Below are 17070 nucleotides of genomic sequence, written 5' to 3' on the forward strand. Positions count from 1 at the left end.
TATAAACTATAAAATTAACAATATTGAATAACTAAAAAGTAATTTTCTATACTTTCTTGTTTCAATATTTTCCGGGCTGTTCACTGCGAATTAGCACCACCGTTCAAAATTCACCTACCTTACCTAGCATTACTTAATTATAATCTTATATGCAATATATATAACAATAATAACAGGATAGATCTATAGACTTATCATGCAGCTAATAAGCAATAATGTTGACAATGATATTGATAATCTAACAACTAGAAAGAGGACAGTATTATTGTTTGCGTGCGTCTATTTTTAAGATAAAAATAGTTATATTAGTTAATTAGTAATAAAATGCGTGCGGTGCGCATATACATTGATCATTGCACTCTTATTTCTACATCATCACCAAACCCCGCTCCTTTCTTCCCGGTACGCTTTTTTTTACATTCAGTTCACTAGTCTACTCAACTATATGTCTTCAATAATAACTTTTTCTGATATAAAATTTAGTTAAATAACATATCAAATACGTTTAGTTTGGTCAATAGATTTTGGAAAAAACATCTATCTATTTCTGGATTATAAATGAAGAGATGACATTTCCAATATGTAGTAACACATGTAAATGCAAACTTAGACGTATATTATTTAGCTATTATAGCTATGGGATTGAGAACTATTGGACATGCATGTATGTGATCGTGATACCAATCTGTCTTTGTCCCAATTATATATGCTTCACATTGTTCAACCCAGCTGTAACTAACTTCCAGACCTTGTTATGCCCCAATGCCCCACTTGCAATTTCAATCCATTAAATAATAATTGGACTCCATTTTTAACTAATTCATCATTTATTTATCATTAATTTTTTTATTAAAAAATTAATCACCCTTTATTTTATAGTAAAAATTAGGGTTTAACATTTTTAGTTAAAATTGTTAATTCAAATAAAAGTAAATGCAAGAAAAAAATATTGTTCATCTAACATTTTTTATAATATATGATATATAAATTTTTTATATTAGTAATTGATTTTGATAGAATATACTTAATACGATTCTATAATAAAATAAGAAGTCAATAATAAATTAAAAAATAATTTTTAAGGTTTTGATTAGTGTTTCTATTTACTACCTTAATTACTTTGGTGGACGATGAAGATGATGATTAATTGATTATGGTATCACAAATTAAACTAACCATTATTTTGAAATGATACGATGATATGATCCTTGATAATTATTTTTTTTCATTCAATAACCTTCCAAGCATAGAGGAACAAGCAAAACTCTGATGAGCCACCAACACTAAACCCCTCCACTGAACTAGTCCTTGTCAATGGAGGCGAAGACGAGGACGAAGACGAAGACAATGGTGTCGATGATGAAGACATAGACACGGACGAGGAAGAGAAAGCAGGCTTAAAGATAAACAAAGCATGCTTTAAACCAGGACTAAACAACCAATCATGAACATCCCAATATACCTCGACTCTCATCTTACTCAGATGAATCGACTCATTCCCTCGAAACTTCCACTGCAAGTGCTTAACATGAATCACCAAATGCCCATCGATCCTTATCTCCATCTCCGGCTGATGATGAAGAACGGAATCTCCACCGTCGTTGGCGCTCCTGCCTTTGCATTCAATTGAGATCTCATGCCACCTACCTTTCTCGTGAAACTTGGCGCTCGTTGAGAACTTCTTCTTCCCGAAAATATGCTCCTTCTTCGCTACCAATATTGGATCAATAAGCGAAGGCCGGCATCCGGTTCTTCTGTACGCTTCTTTCTTGAGATCGCCGAGAAGCAACACAACCTCGTCGTCCCAAACCACCGCCACGTAGTACTCCGACGAGGGTTCCGTTTCGCCGTTGAACTTGGCGGCCTTGAGGTCCCAGAAGAGGTGAAGGGGTTTGTCGTCGGCGTCATCGACGACGAAGCGCTTGGAGCCTTGCTTCTTCCAGAAGTACCACGGCTTGAGCTCAACCTTGCAGCGTATTGAGTGTCTCCTTTAGGACCTTCCACTGACACCGATAAGCCATGGAGCAAGAGATTCTTGCACCATGTGATTGTGATCTTGCGGCAGTTATCAGCGATCTTTGTTCTGTATACGGACATGTAAACGCTTTGGCCTGAAAGGGTCACTGCTCCCCCACCTCCTCCACCTTCATCACCACCACCCTTCGAAGGAGATGAAGAGAAGCAAGCAGGAATACCAATTGAATCTTGCATCTTTGAAGAGGGTGGTGGTGGATCGGAGCTAGAGATCAGATGTGATGAGTCACAGGTTTTATGATGGTTCATCAAGCTAAGTGAGCAGCAACTGCATAGCATTAATTGAGTTTAAGAAAAAAATATATTTAATTTTGTTCCAAAATAACTCGTGTCATGTGGACGGTAGTACTGGCAGTGAGTAGAGAGAGCAGTCAGAGTGAAAGAAGAACAACCCTTTTTATATTCTGCCACCTCTCTGTCTATATTCTATAAGAGCAACTCTAATCCTAAGAAATAGAGTTCTTCTTCTCATATATGGGGACTCAATTATCATTGGAGTGAAAAGGGAAAGAGGACTCTTCACAGGAATCAAGGTTGAGAATTTCTCTACACTGAGACTTACAACAACCAATAAAATCATGCCATGTGATAAGTTAATAAAAAATATATTAAATATATATATTAAATATTTATATATCTATTTAATTAATTATTTATATTAATTATTTAATAATTAGTTATATTAAATTATAATTAATATAAATAATTATGTTAAATCAATATTAAATATTATTTATATTGTTATATTAAATCATAATTAATTAAATTTATTTTACATAAAAAATAAATTTAATTTTTATATATTATAAAATAATTTTTAGTTGGATTATTTATTTTTATTTATAAAATTTAAAATACTAATCAAATTTAAGTTATTTATTTTAATATTTTATAATATTGAATTATTTTGAATTTATAAATTTAAATAATATTATTATAAAAAAATAATAATTATATTAATTTTAATTACTTAATTAATTAATTAGGTGGGACCACAATAGGGATTAAAGTTAGTTCATTTTAATGGAAAAGAGAAAGATTCATTGAGTTCTTATTTATTAGTTATGACGCAAAATCTGATGTGGAGTCACTTTTTATGACAGGTGGGCCATAGAGTTCCCTAGTAAAGATGGTCTAATCTCTCTCCCTTACCTGTCACGACTTTAATATTTCTTTACTTGGAGATCAAATTTACCTTTTTAGGTCTTACGTTATGTTATATCTATTTAATAATTTTACATAATTAACAAAATTAATTATCGTTGGGCAACACTCTAAATATTAAGTATTAAATTTAAACAATAAGATAAACTCTAAATTTTAATTTTTAATAATACAAAAATAAAATACTGACTCAAAATATTAATTAATATTAATAACAAATATTATCTCTTTAACTTTTTTCGATATCATATACACTTCCTAACAATGTCCTATTAATTTAAGTAAATGATATTTCATTTACTGATTTTTTAGTTGTATATTTCTTTTAAAAAAAAATTAACCTTTAGATTAAAAGTTTGTATTTTAGAGATCATTTTAGAAGATTTTATATCAATTCAGAATTGTTTATTATACATTTTTTATACTAAAGATTCAATATAATATATTTATTCAAAATATCTTTAATTAAATGATTCTTCAATTACATGCTTTTTGATATTCAATTTTAGTGAAATTTGATATAGATAGTATCCATTATATATTATTGTGCTTCCATGATTTGATCAATAAAATATACTTCTTATAAAAATTTATGAAGTATATAACTTTTTAAAATTAACACCAATCTTATTTGATCTGCCTGTATATATTTCATACAAATTATAAGTTTGACTATCTCTCAAAAGAGGAACAGTTTTCTTGATAATAGAGAAGCATGAGATATTCTTTTGAACAAAAAATAAAAATAAAAGTTCTATATCTAAAAAAATAGTATTACTTAGACTCTAATTTCACTATTATTACACTCACTATGAATAAGTTATCTCTCACTTTTTCCGATCTTCCAATTTAATTTTTGGACTTTAAAAAGTTTAAAATGGAGACTAAATTAAATAGAAAGTGAATTTTATTATTTTATTTTAATAATATCACTTATATTTTTAATATATTTATGCAGAAATACAAAAAAAACATACATGAAAATTATATTATTAAAATAAGAATGATAATATTTATTTTTTATTAAAATATATAAATAATATTATCTTGAAAAAACTTACATACACCTTTTAGAATCCAATGCAACCTGGATTTATTTTTTCTTTTTGTAAAATATTGAATAATGAATAGTGCTTATTATTAGAACTTCCAGGCCTTATGGGAAGTGGAGAAGCCAGTCAAGCCACCTTTCACCCGATTTGGTGTATAGATTCTTACAAACTTCATATGAGCCTCACATTTATGGATGTATGTATTGAGTTTCGGTAATATGTATATTAAAAGTAGATGTTAACTTAGTAGAAAATTTTAATGTAGCATAAATAAATATATTAATAATTTAAATTTTATAGCTTTTTATAAAACAAATCAATTAATAACTTTAAGATGTATTTTTTATTAGTTAAATTCGATCACATGATGATATGGGATATGAGGGGTCATGGGTTCAAAATAACCGGTCAAAGGTAAAGTCGTTGATAAAGGTTGGCTTTCCAATGAAAGGTGGCATCATATATTTCTCCCTTGTTTGAAAGCATCGGAAATTACTGTTGCATGTGCTGGCTAATTAATCTTGCACATATATTCTGTCAATATTCCCTTTATTTTCTTCATTTTTCTTTTATAATATTTCATTTTCACAGTCAAACTCATTTTTTTAATTGATTCGTACAACAAATTCAAGATCATATCACAAATTTTATATTATTTTTGTCAACTTCAATAACATTGCACCAGGTTTGAAAAGCTTTTCCTTTTTACTTTTGTTAGCATTTTTTTTGCTTGAAGTTCTATGCTAAGTCTTAATTATTTCAAATAAAAGGGTGGAAAAGGAATCCAAGGAAAAGTAGCAGCTAGCTGATGAAGCAGCAGAGCCATAAAAAGGTTGAGGAATCTATGGCTGCAATTGCAGATCAGTAGATCTCGTCTTGAAAAAGCTAGCTTTTGTTGAGAAATAAATAATTAAGGAAGATATAAATATAAGGTAGAGAAATATAAATATAAAATTTTAATATTAATGTTCATCAATATAATTATTTTGATATAATAAAAGTAATTTGTATATATATATATATATATATATAAAAGTAGCATTTTATGTAAAAGAGTGAGAAGAGTATAAGAGAGAGAATATTGTTATTGATTGTTGTTGTGTGTAATCATTTTGTCCCGTACATACTTTTATAAGCATACAAGATTTTACTTTTTAAACTTCATTAATTTTGTTTCGTCATAAGAATTTGTTTCTTTAACATAGGAAAACTGAGCCGCCCATATTAATGGTCATCTACATTAGGGGTGTTCAAAACCGATTCGGACCAAACTAAACCGGCCAACCGAACCGAAAAAACTGAAAATCAAATAAACCAAAAATCGAAAAATCCGAAAAAATGTGTTTTGTAGTTTTTTTGTGGTTCGGTTCGGTTTTCGGTTCTGACTAGGAAAACCCTAATCGAATCGAACAGAACCAGTTCAATAAAAAACCCTAAAAACCAACCCCACTCCCCCCACCCCGCCCCCAAACCCCAATTCCCTTGGGCGCGCCATGAGTCCTGAGACAGTGAGTCCTAACCCCACGCCTCCCACCCCCAATCCAAAGCTCTCAGCCTGACAGCTTCTCACAGTTGCGCTCTCTCTCCTGTCACGGTCGTGCTCTCCTCTTTGCAGTGGCGCTCTCCTCTCACGGCGGCGAACCCACGTTCCTCCCAGTTTCCCACCACGTTCTTCGTGGACAGCAGAACCACGAAGCCCCAGCCAGCAGTAGCAGTCTAGCAGAGCACGACCCTCATCCCTCGCACCCAGCGCCAGCAGTAGCAGAGCACGACCCTCGTCCCTCGCACCCAGCAGTAGCAGAGCACGACCTTCGCAGTCTCGCACCTAGGAGTAGCAGAGCACCACCCTCGCCAGTCGCCACCCACAACACAGCACCCACCAGTCACCGATTCAAGTCTCCCACCCAGTCACTGATTCAACACAGCACACAGTCAAGTATGTAATTTAACTAATTTTTGTTCAATAATCATTGATTTATTGTTGCAGTTTGTTGGCATTGTTTACTTTATTGTTGGTATTGTTGTTGTTGATTCATTATTGCTGACTTGCTATTTGTTGATTCATTGTTTACCAATTGCTGTTTATTGATTCATTATTGTCATACAGTTTTGATTTGACACTATTGCATTAGGAGGAGAAAGGTTCCAAGGTAATCGAAATGGCTAAAATAGGAGAAATGTTAGAATTAACTAATTGATTTTGTATGATGACATAGGTTAGATTTGAGAAGCTAAGAAAAGACTCAGTATCTGTCTGAAATTTTAATTTAATTTCAAACTGTATATTTGTTTGTTTTGCAGGTCTCAATTAACTTAGAACAATTTGATTGTTTGCCTCTTTTACCTGTGCTTAGTGGTTCCACCCTGGTGAGTTTTAAAAATTCGGTGCCAATTATATTATTGTTTTAATTTCAGTGTTATATCTGGTTTGTTTTATGCTGTTGAATTACTGAAACTGCCTCTGTTGTATTTTGTTTTGCTGTTCTGTTGAGTGTTGAACTACCGAATTACTTTTGAAGTGATTTAGTATGATTTAGTATGTTTTGGAGCTTCTGGATCTTTATAGGGTTAGATTGAAATCAATATGGTAAGCTAAATTTGAATAATGAGGACAAGATCTTGATTTTGTATGTTATGAATTACTTTTGTTGGTATTGTTGCTGGTTGTTTAATGAATTTGTAAATTGCTTGATTTTGTAAACAGGATATTGATTTAGTAAATTGCTTGATTTTGTAAACAGAATCTTAATTTTGTAAATTGGCGCTAAATTTAATTTTTTTTGTTACATGTATTTATTTATGCCTTTATGTAGTTTTTGTAAACAAAATAGTTTTTTACTTCACCAAGATGTGGTTCGGTTTCAAATAGGTGAGGTCTTTGCACATGTGCCAAAGGATGAAGTTAAGAATAGGATAGAAAACATGAAAGAGGTGACAAGCCAGAAACTGACAAAGCTTGACGAGGAGAAACAATTTGTGGTTGCTCAGATGGCTGAACTAAAGAAGATTTTATATGGGAAGTTCAAGGACTCGATCAATCTCGAGGAGGATAGTAGCCTTCTTCTTGTTCATATGTCTTTTTTGGGTTGATTTGAACTCTATTGGACTTTGGAAATTTTTCAATCAGATTGCCACATGTTTTATTTCATTTCATGTTTAGAGTATTTTCTTGCTTGAACTCTATTGTTATCTTTATTATTAGAATATATAACTAGATTAGAATATTTTTCTACTAGTCTTATATTATTATTATTGTTGTTGTTCTTATTATGTAACTGCCTTTTGATTTCAGGTAGGTTTACGTTAAGAAGTTTAGCTTTTGTTGGAAAAGACACTATAATCTGGCTATCTTTTAATGGAAATTTATTTTTATTTTTAGTTGTGTTGACTATTGAACTTTTAAACTTCTTTAATTGTCGTATTTGAATTCCTTTTGTCCTTAAATTTCATTAGACCAAGACTTTGTTAGCTATTATGTATTTGTGCTTGTCGATTTCAATGTTATGACTTTGTGAAATAGGATGGTAGTATTTTTTTTGAATTGATTAAAAAAACCGAACAAACCGAACCAAACCAAACCGATTTTAATTGGTTTGGTTTGGTTCGGATGGCTTTGATAAAAAAACCGAACCAAACCGAATCGCAGTTCAATTGGACGATCGGATCGGATGACTTTTCTCTTAAAAACCGAACCAAATCGCACCGCGAACACCCCTAATCCACATCACCATGTTTATCACAACACTCCCCCTTAGATGACCATTTAGAATTATTGCCTCGTTAAAACCTTACTAAAGAAAACCCCAATGGAAAAAAAACTTTAGCGAAGGAAAAAGAGTAGTACAATATCCTTTGTGATGGGAAGTGTCTCATTAAAAACTTTGTCAAGAAAAACCCAATGGGAAAAAACCTGACCAAGGAAAAAAAAGTACAGTCTCCCCCTCTTGTCGACATCATTTAATGTCTCGAAATCGGCGCATCCCAATCCCATGTACCAATCTTTCAAAAGAGGATTTTGGGAGTGACTTTGTAAATAAATATGCCCGATTATCACTTGAGTGGATCTGTTGGACATCAATTGTCCCTTGATTTTGAAGATCATGAGTGAAGAAGAATTTAGGAGAAATATGCTTTGTTCTATCACCTTTGATATATCCACCCTTAAGTTGAGCAATGCATGCTGTATTATCTTCAAACAGGACAGTTGGAGCTATCTTATGATCAATTAGTCCACATGATGACAGAATATATTGGATCAAACTCCTAAGCCAAAAACACTTGCTACTTGCCTCATGTATCGCTAGTATTTCAGCATGATTAGAGGATGTTGCCACAATAATCTATTTTGTGGACCTCCATGATATAGCTTTTCTACCATATGTGAACAGGTATCCTATTTGAGATCTCCCTTTGTGTGGATCAGACAAGTATCTAGCGTCAGCATAGCCAACTAATTATGACTTGGATCGATATGGGTAAAACAATCCCATATCAACCGTTCCATGAAGACATCGAAAGATTTGTTTGATTCCATTCCAATGGCTTCTGGTTGGAAAAGAACTATACCTTGCTAGTAAATTCACAGCAAATGATATATCGGGTCGTGTATTATTAGCAAGATACATTAGTGCTCTAGTGGCACTAAGATATGGTACTTCAGGACCCAGGATATCTTCATTCTCTTCTTTAGGACGGAATTGATCCCTTTCCACATCCAAAGATCTTACAATCATGAATGTAACTTATCCATATAAAATCTCTTCAAGATCTTTTCTGTGTATGTTGTTTGATGAATAAAGATCCCATTTTCGGTATGCTCGATCTACAGACCGAGACAAAATTTAGTCTTTCCAAGATCTTTCATCTCAAACTCTTCTTTTAGAGTTTTTATAATTGTTGAAATCTCTTCAGGAGTTCCAATGATATTTAAATCATCAACATACACAGCAATTATAATGAATTCAGATGTAGTTTTCTTTATGAAAACACACCGGTAGATATCATCATTCTTGAATTCGTTTTTGGCCAGCTACTTAGTAAGACGATTATACCACATTTGTCCAGATTTCTTTAGACCATATAAAGATCTTTGCAATTTGACTGAGTATAACTGATGCCAGGGCATTTTGGCCAGTTTCACTGACCTTTTCTTTATGGTTTTAGGGTAGTTTCATGCACTTCCTTAGGAAATAAGCAAGTTTTGGGTAAATAATCACTTACATCTTGATTCAAGCAAACATTGTGAATTTTACATGATTTCATGAGAATTATGCATGAATTAAATGACAAAATTGAATGATGCATGCCTCATAACTTGGATTAGAGCATTGATGCACTTTATTGCTTGATTTCAGGACAAAGGAAGCAAGGAAGAACCACGTTAGTAGCCACGTTAGTCTAGCTAACGTGACCACTAACGTGGAATGGAGGCTAGCTTGCAATGTTAATGAGAAAAGTGATCGCCATTAACGCCTTCGTGAGCCATCATAGCCCACGTTAGTTGCCACGTTAACTATGTTAACGTGGAAGCTAACGTGGAAGAGAAGTAGAACTCCAACGTTAGTGGTAAAAGTAAGTGCCACTAACGTTCCAAAGTGGCAGCTGGCCACGTTAAGAGTCACGTTAACTCAGTTAACATGAACTCTAACGTGGATGAGGAAGATAATGCCAACATTAGTGGCACTCACCTTTGTCACTAACGTTGGACTAAGCTCATATTTGCCACGTTAAGAGTCACGTTAACCTAGTTAACGAGGACTCTAACGTGGAGGGAGCAAGGAATCACCAACGTTAGTGACACTCACCTTTGTCACTAACATTGGATTAAGCCACTATGAGCCATGTTAGTTGCCATATTAATTACATTAACGTGGAAGATAACGTGGATGATGAGCCAACGTTAGTGACACTCACCTTTGTCACTAACGTTGGAGATGGCTATCAATACCACGTTAGAAGTCACGTTAACCTAGTTAACGTGAACTCTAACGTGGGAAGGAGGGGCGTTTTGAAGCGTTAGTGTCAAAGGTAAGTGTCACTAACGCTCTTGAAGATTTGGCAAGCCTACGTTAAAGGCCATGTTAACTATACTAACGTGAACTCTAACGTAGGGAGAAAGGGGTACTCTCAACGTTATTGGAAAAGGTAAACCCCAGTAACATTTGCGAAGGGCCAAGAAGCAACGTTAGTGGTCACGTTAGTGCCACTAACGTGGAAGTTAACGTGGACCATTTTTGGGTTAGGAACATTAGTGAAAAAGGTGATTGTCACTAACGTTCTCGACCCCACAGTTTCACTTAACGTTAACACCACTAACGCCCCAAGCTAAAGTCCATACCTACTGCACACTCTCTCTGCAAGTAAAGCTAAGCCCACTGAAGAAGATAACTGCTTCAACTCAAGATCCAAAGGCCCATATCCAAGACTTGAAGAAGCAACTAGAAGATCAGAAGAATAGTATAAATAGGGAGAACTTTGAACTAGAAGAGAGCTTTTGGCATTATTAGAATTACTCTCTGTATTTTTTTTACTTTCTCTGCAACTTCTAGTTTTACTTTTCAGAATGTATTCTCCATCTTTGTTTTCCATTCCCAGAGCTATGAACAACTAAACCCCTTTCATTGGGTTAGGGAGCTCTGTTGTAATTTGATGGATCAATAATAGTTTTCATTATTCTTCTTCTTTCTTTTCTCTTGATTTTACTAGAAAGCTTTCAATCTTCATCCAATTGAGTAGTTATCTTCGAAAAGAAGCTATTCATACTTGGATCTCTTCGGAACCTTGGAAGAGGAATGAAGAGATCATGCTAGAAATGCTTTCTCATGTTGGACCAAATTGGGGTTTGGATGGATATAGTGACATATAATCCTACCAACACTTTGATTTGGAAATACATGTGGTATAATCAGTGACCATACCTCATCTCTTCTCATGAGCAATTGGACCAAGGAATTGGCTATTGATCAAGATTTGAGAGATTGAATTACCAAGGAATTGGAATTCAATCACTTAAGATTGCCAAGGAGATCAATGAATGCATTGATTGAGGAAGAGATGAAAATAAACTTGATCCGGAGGATGCAACATCTCCTAAGCCCAATGAACTCCCCATTTCTGATCTTACCCATTCTCTTTAATTTCTGTCAATTACTTTTATGATCATCTTCCCCATTCCCATTTAAGATTTTGCAATTTATTTTCCATCATCTATTTTCAGCTCTTTATTTCCAGCATTTACATTTTCTGCTATTTACTTTCCCGCCATTTAATTTCCTGCAACTCTCAAACCAAATTCTGCTTAGCTCAACTAGAACATTCCTCCAATTAAAGTTGCTTGACCAATCAATCCCTGTGGGATTGATCCTCACTCTATTGTGAGTTTTTACTTGATGACAATTCGGTATACTTGCCGAGGGAGATTTGTTAAGAGACAATTTTCCGTGCATCAATAACCCATGTGAACATTCATTGGATGGTTTAGATATCTTTAATCCTTCAGGGACTTTCATATAGATATCACGATCTAATGAGCCGTATAAGTAGGTTGTTACCATATCCATTAAATGCATATGTAATTTATGATATGCGGATAAACTGACCAAATAACGCAACGTTATTGCATCCACTACAGGGGAATATGTTTCTTCATAATCTATACCGGGCCTTTGTGAAAAAACTTTGTGCCACAAGTCGAGCTTTGTAGCGCACAACTTTATTTTTCTCATTTCGTTTTCTCACAAATGTCCATCGGTATCCAACAGGTTTTACATCTTCTAGTATACGGACTACAGGTCCAAAAACTTCACTTTTGCAAGTGAGTCAAACTCAGCCTTCATGGCTTCTTCCCATTTTGGCCAATCATTCCTTTGTCGACATTCTTCGACTGATCTTGGCTCAAGATCCTTATTTTCATGCATAATATTTAATGCCACAATATATGCAAATATTTCATTGACAATTGTCTTATTTTGGTCCCACTTTTCTCCTGTAAAGATATAATTTATCGAGATCTCATCATTTTCTCAATTTTCAGGTACATAAACGTCTTCTGGCGTTAAAACTACATCAGAGTTTTAGACAACTGCAGGTGTCTCTACTATGTCTTTTTCAACAGGAATAGTATTTACCTCTTTTCTTTTTCGAGGATTTTTGTCTTTCGAACCAACAGGCCTGCCACGCTTCTGGCGTGAATTTGTTTCAATGGCTATTTGTCCGACTGGGACATCAATTCGAATTGGGGCATTTCCGCTGGTATATAAGATTTGGTTATCTTCTTTGTATCGAAAAATGTATCAGGCAATTTATTTGCTATTCTTTGCAAATGTATAAGATTTTGAAATTCTAGTTCACATTGCCCTGATCGAGGATCTAAATACATTAAGGATGATGCATTCCAATTAAGTTCCTTTTCAGAAAGCTTATTCTCTCCCCCTAATATTGGAAATTTTGATTCATCAAAATGACAATCCGCAAACCAGACTTTAAATACATCTCCAATTTGTATCTCAAGATACCTCACTATAGAAGGAGAATTATATCCAAGATATATCCCCAATTTTCTTTAGGGTCCCATTTTGGTGCAAGAAGGTGGTGCAATGGGAACATATACCGCACACCCGAATATTCTTAAATGAAAAACTTTTAGCTGCTGGCCAAAAGCTAATTTGCATAGGAGAGAACTGATGGTAACTCGTTGGCCTCAAATGAATAAGTGCTGTGGCATGTAAAATAGCATGCCCCCAAACCGAGGTTGGCAGATTTGTTCTCATTAGTAAGGGTCTAGCAATTAATTGGAGGCGTTTAATAAGTGATTTTGCTAACCCATTTTGTGTGTGAACATGAGCTACTGGATGTTCAACACTTATTCCATTAGCCATACAATAAGCATCAAAGTCTTGGGAAGTAAATTCACCAGCATTATCAAAACAAATTACTTTGATTGGATTTTCTGAAAATTGTGCTTTTAATCGAATAATTTTAGCAAGTAATCTCGCAAACGCCAGGTTGCGAGAAGACAATAAGCACACATGTGACCATCTTGAAGCTGCGTCTATTAGGACCATAAAATATCTAAACAAGATTCACATGGTGGATGAATAGGTCCACATATATCACCTTGAATCCTTTCTAGGAATTTAGGGGACTCAAATCCAATCTTTATTGGTGGTGGCCTTAAAATTAATTTTCCCTAAGAACATGAAGCACAACAAAATTCACTAGATTTAAGAATCTTCTGGTTCTTTAGTGAATTTTCATGGGAGTTTTCAATAATTCTCTGCATCATGGTTGTTTCCAGATGACCCAATTAGTCGTGCCAAGTTATGAATTCATTTGGGCTAGTAAACTTCTGGTTTACAATGGCATGTGATTCAATTGCACTAATTTTGGTATAATATAACCCAGATGAGAGTGAAGATAACTTTTCTAATATAACCTTTTTATTTGAATCATGAGTTATGATACATAAGTACTCATGACTTCCCTCATTCATAGTCTCAATATGATATCCATTTCGGCGAATATCTTTGAAACTCAATAAGCTTCTTAGAGACTTAGTAGACAATACTGCATTATTTATTATGAATTTTGTTCCTCCAGGAAACAAAATTATAGCTCTTCCGGAGCCTTCTATCACATTGCCGAGCCAATAGTAGTATTAACATATTCTTCTTTTGACACAAGATGGGTAAAATATACATTACTTTTGAGAATGGTGTGTGAAATTGTACTATTCACAAGGAAAACATCTTCACTATATGTCCTTGCCATTCTCTTCATAGACAAATAATAAAATGAGTAGAAATACCTACGCAGTAAAATCATTTCTTTGATTGAAAATATTTTTCTAAGAAGTATAGTATATACTAAAAATTATTTATTATTATCTTGGCACATTCAGTAATTTTGAAATTCATAAACATAAATATTTTATCAAACATTATTCATATATATGACACTTAAAATTCAAATGCATAAAAATTAACAAGAAGTTTCTTACATTATTTATTCACATGAGTACTTAACAAACACACACATTAAACTATTCCATCATTGATCAAATGACCAATATTTCCTTCAAGATTCTCAAAGAAATCAGGTACATCATAATGAGTGGTGGAATTTTCAACATCATTTAAAACAAAATTTGTTTCCTTTTCTTTGTCGTCTTTTTTCAAAGATGCTTGATAAAGATTGACTAGGTGCCTTGGGGTACAACAGGTACATGACCAATGGCCATTTCTACCACAATAAAAACATTTATCCTCTATTGATTTATTTTGCCCATTGTTCCTTTTTTTATCCCACTTCTGGTGAAATCCTTTCTTGTGAACATAATTCTTTTTCCTTCCATAATTTTTCTTGTTGGCAAAACCTTGCCATTTACCTCTTCTGGGATAATGACTTGCCGCATTTACTTCAGAAAATGGGGACGGCGCCAGCTGGGCGCGCTTCATGATTTTTTAAAAGTAACTTATTGTTGTATTCAGCAACAAGAAGGCAAGAAATTAACTCAGAATATTTTTTAAATCCTTTTTCTCGATACTGCTGCTACAGGAGCTTGAAAGACGGATTTCGTCAGTTAGGAACAAGGAAATGATAATTAAAGGAAAGGAAAAGAACTCCTGGCTAAGGAACAGAAATTGAGATCACCATCCTTGTCTACAAACCATATATTGACAACTATGAGGGACCAATCCCATCAAGTCTACTTCTATGCTTGAAGTATTTCAAATAGGCTTGATCAACATTAACCCATAAGTCCCAACCTAGTTACTAATTGACTTAGTAGTAGGCTAGTGTTAATGGGTATCAAATTGACTAACAAGGGTTCCCAAATTACCAATCCAATTAGACCCAATGACTCAATGTTATTCAATTCCCTTAGCCTAGGCCAAGAGTGTAGAAAACTATTCTATATATTTTATCAAACACCTAGAGTGCAATAAGAGTAAACATCACAAATTGCAAGAATTAATGAAAATCATAACTAGCACAAATAAGAAATCAACAATAGCAACTAACATAAACATAAAAAGACATGAAAACATGAAATTGCCTTAAAAGGGAATTGAAATTAACAAGAGACTTCATAAACTAAAATTGGCAATGTAAAGGCATTAACAAGAAAAACTAAGAAAATTAAGTCAATAGAACAAGGGAATGAAAAGGGAATTGAACTAAAACAAGAATTAAAATTTAGGTCTAAGAAAATTTAACCTAGCTTAACCTAAATTCTAGAGAGAAGAGAGAGCTTCTCTCTCTAGAATTCTAACCTAAAATATGATGAAAAATCAACTATGACTACTTGGTTCATTCCCCTTCAATCCTTGGGTTCAAAAGCATCATAAATGAGTTGGATTTAGGCCTCCTTCAGCTCAGAAATTGCCCCCAACATACTCACTTTAATGAGGTCACGTGACCAGTATCACGCGTACCCGTGGATGACGCGTGTGCGTCGCTTGGAAAAATTTCCTCTCACACGTACGCATAGGTGACGCGTGCGCGTGGCCTTGAATCCTCCAAATGCTCATTTCTTCATGAATTCTCCACTTTGCATGCTTTTTCTTCACTTCTTCCATCTAATTCTTGCCTTATAAACCCTAAGATCACTCAACAAACATATCAAAGCATCGAATGGAATTAAAGTGAATTAAATTTAACAATTTTGAGGCCTACGAAGCATGTTTTCACTCTTAAGCACAAATTAGGGAGAATTTACAAAACCATGCTATTTTAGTGGATAAATGTGAAATAAGTTGATAAAATTCCCTAATTTCAACACAAGATAAACCACAAAATTATGGTTTATCAAACCTTCCCACACTTAAACTAATCATGTCCTCATGTTAAGAAAAAAGAAAGACAAGAAAAGGGGTATGAACATTTATTTAATGTAATCTATTTACATCAATGTAACTAAATGCAAAATGCTTCTACCTACTTGGTTAAAAGTAAATTAATCTCCAAGAACATATATGAACAAGTAGGGCTAAGATCATATGATGATTCATGAATTCCTCCAATTCAAATATTAAAATGAAGTATAAACAAACTTGTAAGAAGAAAACTCGTGAAAGCAGGGAACAAGGAATTGAGCATCGAACCCTCACTGGAAGTGTATCCTCTCTAGTCGCTCAAGTGTATAGGGTTGATTCACTCAATTCTCCTCTAATCATACTTTCGAAGATTTATTTTTCATCTAACAATCAACAATTATTCAATGCATGCATACATTTATCATGAGGACTTATTTATAGGTTGTAATGGGGCTAGTGTAAAGGTAAGGTTGCATATGGTTAAGTGAGCTTGAAATTTGAATCTTTGATTAACCTAAGCTCTCACCTAACACACACAGCAACCTATACAATTCTAATACAAGCCTAACTACCCATAATTCTCACATTTTCACACACTCATGCATTCTCTTTTTTATCACAACACATATGCATTGTTATTATTACTTTACTTTGGGACATTTTGTCCCCTTTTTATTGCTTCTTTTTTTTCTTTTTCTACATTATTTTGTTTTATTTTTTTCTTTTGTTTTTCTCTTTTTCTTTTGATGAATTATATACAAAGGTACTAATGCATATGGTTTAAATATTTAATGCATGAGTATGTACCCAATTTCCAAGATCTCAACAAAAATATAAAAAACACACTTTTACCTCAACCAATATTCCCAAGTTTCCCACACTTAAATGATACACATTCTCATTAGCCTAAGCTAATCAAAGATCCAAATTAGAGGACATTTATTGTTTTCCGATTTAAGGTTAGTAATGTGCTAAAATTAAGAGCAAAAGGGGTTTAGCATAGG

General features: G+C 33.7%; 1 pseudogene; it reads right to left on the bottom strand.

The window, feature by feature from the left end:
- Positions 1 to 1202: 1202 nt before the first annotated feature.
- Positions 1203 to 2381, bottom strand: LOC107618363 (uncharacterized; annotated as a pseudogene).
- Positions 2382 to 17070: the final 14689 nt, after the last annotated feature.

This window comes from Arachis ipaensis, chromosome B1, assembly GCF_059453495.1.
Source record: "Arachis ipaensis isolate K30076 ecotype BB chromosome B1, ASM5945349v1, whole genome shotgun sequence".
Classification (NCBI taxonomy): Eukaryota; Viridiplantae; Streptophyta; class Magnoliopsida; order Fabales; family Fabaceae; genus Arachis; species Arachis ipaensis.